Source organism: Anomaloglossus baeobatrachus, chromosome 2 (genome assembly GCF_048569485.1).
Source record: "Anomaloglossus baeobatrachus isolate aAnoBae1 chromosome 2, aAnoBae1.hap1, whole genome shotgun sequence".
Taxonomy (NCBI): domain Eukaryota; kingdom Metazoa; phylum Chordata; class Amphibia; order Anura; family Aromobatidae; genus Anomaloglossus; species Anomaloglossus baeobatrachus.
In genome coordinates this window covers 249391621-249402517 of record NC_134354.1, presented here as the reverse complement: position 1 = coordinate 249402517, position 10897 = coordinate 249391621, and positions in this window count along the sequence as shown.

Here is a 10897-nt window from a genome sequence, read left to right as displayed (position 1 = left end):
CTCAGCTAGACTTCAACTGCCTGGTTCTCCCGCCTCCGGGGCTGTGAACTCCTTGGTGGGTGGAGCCAACCGCCTGGCCCACCCCCTGGTGTGGACACCAGTCCCTGGAGGAAGGCAACAAGGATTTGTGTTTTGACCTAGTGTGTACCTGCAGGGAATGTGGGGTGCGTGTGGTGTTGTGACCCGTGACCCCTGCCTTGCCCAGGGCGTCACACAAGCACGCCACAGAGTCGCCTGAGGTATGCAAAAGCACATTTGGACAAGCCAGTTACATTTTGGAAGAAGGTCCTGTGGACTGATGAAACAAGAATTGAGTTGTTTGGTCATACAAAAAGGCGTTATGCATGGAGGCAAAAAACCACGGCATTCCAAGAAAAGCACTTGCTACCCACAGTTAAATTTGGTGGAGGTTCCATCATGCTTTGGGGCTGTGTGGCCAATGCCGGCACCGGGAATCTTGTTAAAGTTGAGGGTCGCATGGATTCAACTCAGTATCAGCAGATTCTTGACAATAATGTGCAAGAATCAGTGACGAAGTTGAAGTTACGCAGGGGATAAATATTTCAGCAAGACAATGATCCAAAACACCGCTCCAAATTTACTCAGGCATTCATGCAGAGGAACAATTACAATGTTCTGGAATGGCCATCCCAGTCCCCAGACCTGAATATCATTGAAAATCTGTGGGATGATTTGAAGCGTGCTGTCCATGCTCGGCGACCATCAAACTTAACTGAACTAGAATTGTTTTGTAAACAGGAATGGTCAAATATACCTTCATCCAGGATCCAGGAACTCATTAAAAGCTACAGGAAGCGACTAGAGGCTGTGATTTTTGCAAAAGGAGGATCTAAAAAATATTAATGTCACTTTTATGTTGAGGTGCCCATACTTTTGCACCGGTCAAATTTTGTTTAAATGTGTATTGCACATTTTTTGTTTTTACAATAAACCTCATTTCAATCCAGAAATATTATTCAGTCCATCAGTTATTAGATATATAAAACTGAAATAGCTGTTGCAAAAACCCAAATTGTTATAAAGAAAAAAGGTAAACATTAATAGGGTGCCCAAACTTTTTCATATGACTGTACATTATGCGACATGCATCCCTAACATCAATAAAAAGCTAAATGATTCTACAATTTAAAAAACACTTTTGAAGGGGTATTCCCATTTCTAAGATCCTTACCCAATATACGGTATAGTAGGTGTAATAATAATAATAATAATAATAATAATATTAGCAAATACCTCCAATTAGAAATGTAGTATAGTTCTGATTCGCTATGTCGCTAACCTCATGTTCAGGGCATTGCAGGACCTTAGGTATGAACTGTTATGACCACGAGCAACTAGCTATCTGTGCCTATATGTGTAGCAGGTGGTTAACCTACTACCATCTTTCAGACGTAAATACATTTGAACAGTGCGCCGGGACTGGGCCCCGCCCCTGACATGCAGCAACGTGATGAGATCAGCACCTTGCTGACATCATCACAGTGCTGCTGGAGGAGCCAAAGAGACAGGTTTAATTAATGGGGATGAGTGGGGAGGGGCCGAGGACACATAACGGGGAACATTTGTGAAGGAACGCAGCTTTGTGACAGGCAGAGGTGGTTACTGTATTCAGAGGGAGGGAGGAGGCAGGAGTGTGTAGTGATGGGGTAGTGTAATTTGTGTATGTAGGGGGTGATGGGGGGTGCATTGTATCGTGTGTGTGTGTGGGGAGGGGTAATGGAGGGTGCATTGTATTGTGTGTGTGTGCGCGTGTGTGTGTGTGTGTGTGAAGGGGTAATGGGGGTGCATTGTATTGTGTGTATGTGTGGGGAGCAGGGGTAATGGAGGGTGCATTGTATTGTGTGTGTGTGGGGAGGATTACAAAAGAGCAGTTTGGGGGGGAATATATAAATAAATAAATAATAATAATAATAAAGGGGCAATATGGGGGATATTATGGAGAGAGGCAGAGTGGGGGAATATTATAAAGAGAGCAGTGTGTAGGGGACATTATGGAGAGAAGCTGTGTATGGGGACATTATGGAAAGAGACAGCGTGGGGGTATATTAAGGAGAGAGGAAGTGTGGGAGTTATTTTGGATAAGGAGTGGGGGGAATATTTTGTGAAGGAAGCATAGCAATTATTTATTCATGGGCACAGCATGGGAGATATTTATATTTATGGGGCAGTATAATGATACTTTTATTTTTAAAGGTGCTGTGTGGGGAAGTGACTCGCCCACCCCAGGGCTATGGGACACCCGGTGCCGGGCCGGACTAGTCCGGGGGTAGTCAGTGGTGGCGGGGCCCGACTCCGTGACCCTGGTGGGTGTCAGTTAAATATGGCTGGTGACTTGGGGTTTGTGTTCGTGACGCCACCTGTGGTATGCGGCTATAAAGCCGCCGCTGAGCTGTATGAGGCCTCTGGGGTGATGATATGGCAGCAATGGTGGTACTGCTCCCCACAGGTGGAGCGATGCCCCGGGACACTGTTGGTGCTAGTGAGAGTCTATGGTGTAGTGAAAGTCTAAGCAGACGGAATAACAGAGGCAACTCCAAGGGTGCAGTTTCAAGTTCTTTACTCACACGTCCTGGTATGTGCACACTGGTGCCCTCAGACGACTGGAACCCACTGTTAGGGACCTCCGCCGTTTCTGGGTGATTCTCGGAGTAAAAACCCGGTGCCCTTCTCTTAAGTGTCTCTGTCTTCCGCTGTCTTCCTAAGCCTTGCCTTTTGTAGGGTAAACCTGGCTTGGCCTCCACAACAGCCTCCAGGCTGGGGGGTCACCTGTCGGCTGATTACCCCTTTTCTAGAGGTTCTGCTGTGGGCTGTGGCCCGGGGAGTTTACAACTTTCCCTGGGCCTCGGTTTTTACTGTTTGGAGATGATTTTGCACTCCTCCGGTTTCTAGGGACCGTCCCCTGTTGCAGCTTGATCCCTCCACCGATGTTCCTGTGGAACAGGCCACCACAGCTCAACAGCTATCCGTGGCCCTGGAATCCCTTCTGTTCACTGCTTGGTGTCACCTGGACCCTCTGAGTCCCAGGATCTTCACCAGGAAGCGTCTCTTTCTTCTTCTCAGCTCCTGACTGACTTGGAGCTCTCTTTCCTTCTCTTCTCCTTGCCTGCCTCCTGCAGACCTCCTCCTCCTCCCCACTCTCTCTCAGACTTCTGTTGCTTTCTCTGTGCGGACACTCTGAGCTCACAGAGCTCCTTTCTCTTTCACAGCTACATGCTGGCTCCTCACTCTCTCACTCTCTGAGGTAAACTGAAACTCACTTGACCTTCCTTTCTCTGTCTGCTCTCTCGTGGCTCCTACCACCTCCCCAGTTGCTATGCTGTACCCTATAGGAGCAGGGATGGGTCTTACGGCCCCTCCCAGCATGCAGCATGGGAGGGTTACTGCCACTGTCCCTGGTCCCAGTATGTACCTAACAATGAGTGTTGTGTAGATTTACCAGGGGACCGGTGTTCACTCCTTTCCTCACCCAGAATGGGGCATCACACCGCTGGATGGGGTGCAATGTCCTGTGGCGATGGAAGCCTCAGGGGCGCCACACTCCCCCACAGCGAATCCCAGCACGTCCTCGGGCTGAAAAACAACAGAAAATGTGGAAAGAAACTGCAAAAACATTTTTGTTATGCATAACATAAAACAATAAACTTTTCTTCCCTTTATGGGAGGCACAGATACTTGAACGTTGCAAAACTTTCTTACAAAGAAACTCTATATGTGCACTTCCAGTCCATTGCACGGTTTGGGCACTTCCCCATAATTCTGGTAGGGGGCACAACAGGTGCAACTATATACAACTTGGCTACAACAAGTCCAGTAGCCTGGCAGTTCATTCAGCTTTCTTAAGCTACAAAGGAAAAAGACAAAACCAGCCACTAAGTCCAGTGGCCTGGTTACACAGGACACATTACACATTCACATTCACCGGGGACCACATTCCAGTTCCGTGGCCCGGTACACATAATCAAGGGGGGGTGTCATCTTCGAAAAGCACATTCGGGCAAAACAAAAGGGACATCTTCACAAGGATGAGGGGCTGACAGGGGCTATATACAGTTCAGCATCTTCTTACTTCTTTTCTTAATTGCAGAGATCATGCTGCGGCAGGGCCCTGGACAGCATGCAGGCCGTGCTCAGACTGGTCTGAGTCCCTTGGCCCTGTTCTGCAGCCGTTGCGGGGCTGCTGCGGGGTGATGGTATCAGAGCTGCGTCCCTGTCTTTGCGGGCCGCGCCTGGCATGGCGGCGGCCTGGATTGGAGTCGCTGCTGTGACCGGTTCTTGACGGGCCGCACCTGGCATGGCTGCGGCCTGGGCTTGGCGGGCCGCACCTGCGGCGTGGATTAACGTTGCCGCTGCGGCGGGATCTTGTTTGGCCGAGCGGGGTATCACTGCTGGGGCCTGAGCTGGACGGGCCGGGCTTGGTGTTGCTGCTGCGGCGTGGATGGGCATCACTCCGGCGGCGAAATATTGGCGGGCCGCACCTGGCGTGGCTGCGGCCTGGATCGGTGTCGCCGTGCCGGGCGTCTCTCCAGGGACCGCGGGCATGGCAGCGGGGGTTGGGGCACTCGCGCTGGGCGTCTCTCCAGGGACCGCGGGCATGGCAGCGGGGGTTGGGGCACTCGCGCCGGCAGGGGCAGCATGGGACTCACCCAGATCTAGGCCGGAGATGCTCTGCAGCAGGATCGGCATCGCTGGTGTGGACTCTGGATGGACGTGGGCATCCCCCCCACGCAGGCCTCGCTGCACAGACTTCTGCAGACTCCTCATGGCCAGCACCATCTCCTTCCCCCACACGGCTGTCTCCCATCTGCTCTGCTTCTTCATCCCATCAGCCATCCTTCCGACCTCAGCCTCCAGCTCAGCGGCGGTCACAGGCCTGATCCAGGTGAGCTCTTCCTGGCCTCCGCTTATAGGAGCCATCTTCTCTCTTCCTCTAGGCAGCATTCTTAGCGCGCCATTTTTCATCCGCTGCTCTGCATAGCGGGCACTGCTTTGCGCTCTTTTCTTAGACAAGGGGGCGGGGCTTCTTTTCACGCTCTTTCTGCAGGCAGGCCCCCCTTCTTCCCGCTCTCAGCAGCGCTAATGGCGGCGGTTTCCACAGTAAAACACAGTCTTTTAAGCACTGTTTTGTCACACGGTTCTTCAGGCGCACAGTATCCGGTGGGACCGGGCACGAAATCCTGTTTGAGACGCCAAAATTGACTCGCCCACCCCAGGGCTATGGGACACCCGGTGCCGGGCCGGACTAGTCCGGGGGTAGTCAGTGGTGGCGGGGCCCGACTCCGTGGCCCTGGTGGGTGTCAGTTAAATATGGCTGGTGACTTGGGGTTTGTGTTCGTGACGCCACCTGTGGTATGCGGCTATAAAGCCGCCGCTGCGCTGTATGAGGCCTCCGGGCTGATGATATGGCAGCAATGGTGGTACTGCTCCCCACAGGTGGAGCGATGCCCCGGGACACTGTTGGTGCTTGTGAGAGTCTATGGTGTAGTGAAAGTCGAAGCAGACGGAATAACAGAGGCAACTCCAAGGGTGCAGTTTCAAGTTCTTTACTCACACGTCCTGGTATGTGCACACTGGTGCCCTCAGACGACTGGAACCCACTGTCAGGGACCTCCGCCGTTTCTGGGTGATTCTCGGAGTAAAAACCTGATTCCCTTCTCTTAAGTGTCTCTGTCTTCCGCTGTCTTCCTAAGCCTTGCCTTTTGTAGGGTAAACCTGGCTTGGCCTCCACAACAGCCTCCAGGCTGGGGGTCACCTGTCGGCTGATTACCCCTTTTCTAGAGGTTCTGCTGTGGGCTGTGGCCCGGGGAGTTTACAACTTTCCCTGGGCCTCGGTTTTTACTGTTTGGAGATGATTTTGCACTCCTCCGGTTTCTAGGGACCGTCCCCTGTTGCAGCTTGATCCCTCCACCGATGTTCCTGTGGAACAGGCCACCACAGCTCAACAGCTATCTGTGGCCCTGGAATCCCTTCTGTTCACTGCTTGGTGTCACCTGGACCCTCTGAGTCCCAGGATCTTCACCAGGAAGCGTCTCTTTCTTCTTCTCAGCTCCTGACTGACTTGGAGCTCTCTTTCCTTCTCTCCTCCTTGCCTGCCTCCTGCAGACCTCCTCCTCCTCCCCACTCTCTCTCAGACTTCTGTTGCTTTCTCTGTGTGGACACTCTGAGCTCACAGAGCTCCTTTCTCTTTCACAGCTACATGCTGGCTCCTCACTCTCTCACTCTCTGAGGTAAACTGAAACTCACTTGACCTTCCTTTCTCTGTCTGCTCTCTCGTGGCTCCTCCCACCTCCCCAGTTGCTATGCTGTACCCTATAGGAGCAGGGAAGGGTCTTACGGCCCCTCCCAGCATGCAGCATGGGAGGGTTACTGCCACTGTCCCTGGTCCCAGTATGTACCTAACAATGAGTGTTGTGTAGATTTACCAGGGGACCGGTGTTCACTCCTTTCCTCACCCAGAATGGGGCATCACACCGCTGGATGGGGTGCAATGTCCTGTGGCGACGGAAGCCTCAGGGGCGCCACAGAAGTGCTGCTGAAGAATAAAGAGGGAGGGCTTCAGAGACGAGCAGTGGGCACAAAACCTTATCCTGGTGTCTGTACTGCGTGGAAACAAGAAGGATGGGATCGACTCAGAAGATGTCACCTATAAAGGTAACTGGATGTAAATGATTATTTGTGATATTGCCTGTGTCTTTTCAGTTTTGTGGTTCCTGTATGGTCCGCAGTCTGATAACAACAACTCCCAGCATCTCCTCACCATTGTTAAGGACAAGATGGGAGTTGTAGATTCCGGCATCTCCCGAGCCTTCCCATTAATTTGCATTATAAAATACAGAGTGTTTTCTGTGTCCGAGTGGAAAACACCAGAAGAATGGAGTGGTCACTTCTTTTAATCCCTTGGTGGTTTTAGAAACCTGAAGTGGGTAAAAGATGCTCAAAATCCTGAACCTGTGCACAGCAAGTAGATGCATATGGTCATTCCAATATTTTTCATAGTAGTTTTCATGGTGGGATCTGTCCCCAAAAAATGTCATTGCACATTCCCTAAGTGGTATGTGTCCAAAATTATCACCAGTGACAACAACAGCTTCCCTGATCACCTACAGTTAGGTCCAGAAATATTTGGACAGTGACACAAGTTTTGTTATTTTAGCTGTTTACAAAAATATGTTCAGAAATAAAATTATATATATAATATGGGCTGAAAGTGAACACTCCCAGCTGCAATATGAGAGTTTTCACATCCAAATCGGAGAAAGGGTTTAGGAATCATAGCTCTGTAATGCATAGCCTCCTCTTTTTCAAGGGACCAAAAGTAATTGGACTAGGGACTCTAAGGGCTGCAATTAACTCTGAAGGCGTCTCCCTCGTTAACCTGTAATCAATGAAGTAGTTAAAAGGTCTGGGGTTGATTACAGGTGTGTGGTTTTGCATTTGGAAGCTGTTGCTGTGACCAGACAACATGTGGTATAAGGAACTCTCAATTGAGGTGAAGCAGAACATCCTGAGGCTGAAAAAAAAAGAAAAAATCCATCAGAGAGATAGCAGACATGCTTGGAGTAGCAAAATCAACAGTTGGGTACATTCTGAGGAAAAATGAATTGACTGGTGAGCTTGGGAACTCAAAAAGGCCTGGGCTTCCACGGATGACAACAGTGGTGGATGATCGCCGCATACTTTCTTTGGTGAAGAAGAACCCGTTCACAACATCAACTGAAGTCCAGAACACTCTCAGTGAAGTAGGTGTATCTGTCTCTAAGTCAACAGTAAAGAGAAGACTCCATGAAAGTAAATACAAAGGGTTCACATCTAGATGCAAACCATTTATCAATTTCAAAAATAGACAGGCCAGAGTTAAATTTGCTGAAAAACACCTCATGAAGCCAGCTCAGTTCTAGAAAAGTATTCTATGGACAGATGAGACCAAGATCAACCTGTACCAGAATGATTGGAAGAAAAAAGTTTGGAGAAGAAAGGGAACGGCACATGATCCAAGGCACACCACATCCTCTGTAAAACATGGTGGAGGCAACGTGATGCATGGGCATGCATGGCTTTCAATGGCACTGGGTCACTTGTGTTTATTGATGACATAACAGCAGACAAGAGTAGCCGGATGAATTCTGAAGTGTACCGGGATATACTTTCAGCCCAGATTCAGCCAAATGCCGCAAAGTTGATCGGACGGCGCTTCATAGTACAGATGGACAATGACCCCAAGCATACAGCCAAAGCTACCCAGGAGTTCATGAGTGCAAAAAAGTGGAACATTCTGCAATGGCCAAGTCAATCACCAGATCTTAACTCAATTGAGCATGCATTTCACTTGCTCAAATCCAGACTTAAGACGGAAAGACCCACAAACAAGCAAGACCTGAAGTATGCGGCTGTAAAGGCCTGGCAAAGCATTAAGAAGGAGGAAACCCAGCGTTTGGTGATGTCCATGGGTTCCAGACTTAAGGCAGTGATTGCCTCCAAAGGATTCGCAACAAAATATTGAAAATAAAAATTTTTTTTTTGGGTTTGGTTTATTTGTCCAATTACTTTTGACCTCCTAAAATGTCGAGTGTTTGTAAAGAAATGTGTACAATTCCTACAATTTCTATCAGATATTTTTGTTCAAACCTTCAAATTAAATGTTACAATCTGCACTTGAACTCTGTTGTAGAGGTTTCATTTCAAATCCAATGTGGTGGCATGCAGAGCCCAACTCGCGAAAATTGTGTCACTGTCCAAATATTTCTGGACCTAACTGTATCTGTAGAATAGGCATACCTCCCAACTTTTTAAGAAGGTAAAGAGTGACAAAGTTTGCGGCGCGCCGCGGAAAATTTTTAGGCCACACCCATGGCCAAACCTCTTACCACACCGAGTCAGTAATGACAATCATTGTTTTAGAAACAATAATTAAAAAAATATACATAGATTTATTTCTAAGTAGTAACTTAAAATATAAATGCAAACTTGGCCGTGTTACTTTTAAACTAGAATATTTTAAACCACAAAATTCTGTTTTAAAGCAGATCTGCCCCATGTACAAAACTGCAGACTTCATGACAGATCCGCTCTATTAGATAAAATATCTGTAATAATACTGTGCTTTTGGTTAATGGGAGGAATTAGTGAATACAGGTAACTTACTGTTCTGATTGTTCCAATTGTGGAGACACGGGGGTCAGTGGGTGCTCTCCTGTGGAGACACGGGGGTCAGTGGGTGCTCTCGTCCGCTGATCGGCCGCCTTTAGAAAGACAGCAAGGATCAGGGCTATCCCAACTGAACGCCTGACATCCTTAATCCCTCCCTCTCCTCCTCAGCTGTGATCCGACGGCAGGATCAGATCACAGTGTAATGGCTCACGCTCACAGCAAAGCAGAAGCCGAGGGTCATTAGCATATCGCATCACATGTGATATGCCAGTGTGACCTCAGCTTAGTATGTGTGCACATTGCATTCTGTGCAGTGCAGAAAAGAACACACCCTCTGGCAGACTGGACAAATGTAAACACTGCGTTTGTAAAAAAAAAAAAAATGCACCCAAAACTCATGCATTTTGGATGCATTGTCCATGCGTTTTGCATGCGTTTTGGATGCATTTTTGACAGTGCGTTCCCCCGTCAATTCAGCTCTGTTATATGCCCGCTGACAGCAGACACAGACAGAGTTGCGCGATGAGAATGAACTCAGATGAACTTCACCCGACTTCATTGTCATCCCGCGGCTCTGTCTGTGTGTCGTGTCCTGGTTAGCGGTCACCCTTGAAGAACGCACCGGTGACCACAAATCCCGAGCGACTGAAGTGAGCAGCGCCATCAGCGGTGCCGTCACTCAGGTTACCCGCGGCCAGCTGGAGTCCTCCACCTGAGACCGCAACTCACCTGTGATGTCATCGCTGATCGCGCAGCTCACTTCAGTCACTCGGGTGACTTACTGTCACAGTTGGAGGATCCAGTGGTGGCCGCGGGTAACCTGAGTGATGTCATCGCTGATTGTGCGGCTCACTTCAGTTGCTGCGTGGAGCTGACAGAGAGCAATCGTGGTCTGTGGCCGCTTCTGTCAGCTTCATGTAGCAGAGCTGAATGCGTCGCGGGACCTCATTGGACCTGGAGGGGTATTTGGGGTTTAATAAAATGGTGAAAGAGGGTTTTTTTTCTTTTTTCTTTTATTCCAAATAAAGGATTTTTGGGTGTATGTGTTTATTTTCTTTAATTTACAGGTTAATCATGGAAGGTATCTCGGGGAGACGCCTGCCATGATTAACCTAGGACTTAGTGGCAGCTATGGGCTGCCATTAACTCCTTATTACCCCGATTGCCACCGCACCAGGGCAATTTGGGATGAGCCGGGTAGAGTCCCAGGACTCCATCTAATGGATGCGGCAATTCCGGGCGGCTGCTGGCTGAAATTGTTAGGCTGGGGGCTCCCCATAACGTGGAGCTCTCATCCTGAGAATACCAGCCTTCAGCCGTGTGGCTTTACCATGGCTGATATCAAAATTGGGGGGACCGTTTTTTTTAAATTATGTATGTATCTATTTTACTGCACGATATAGACCTGCCCACCGGCGGCTGTGATTGGTTGCAGTGAGACAGCTGTCACTTAGTGTGGGGGTGTGTCTGACTGCAACCAATCTTAGGCGCCGGTGGGTGGGGAAAGCAGGGAATATGAGATGGAATAATGAGCGGCCAGCATTTTCAAAAGAGGAAAAGCCGCCGGAGCAGTGTGACAGCCGTGCAGCGACAGAGAGAGAGACCGACCGACGGACAGAGGGAGATTGAGCGACATCGACAGAGAGAGACTGAAAAGACCTGCGTTTTGTTTGTCAAAAAGCATGCGGAATGCAACAAAAATGCAGTCCAAGTGCATTTTGGTTGCATTTTG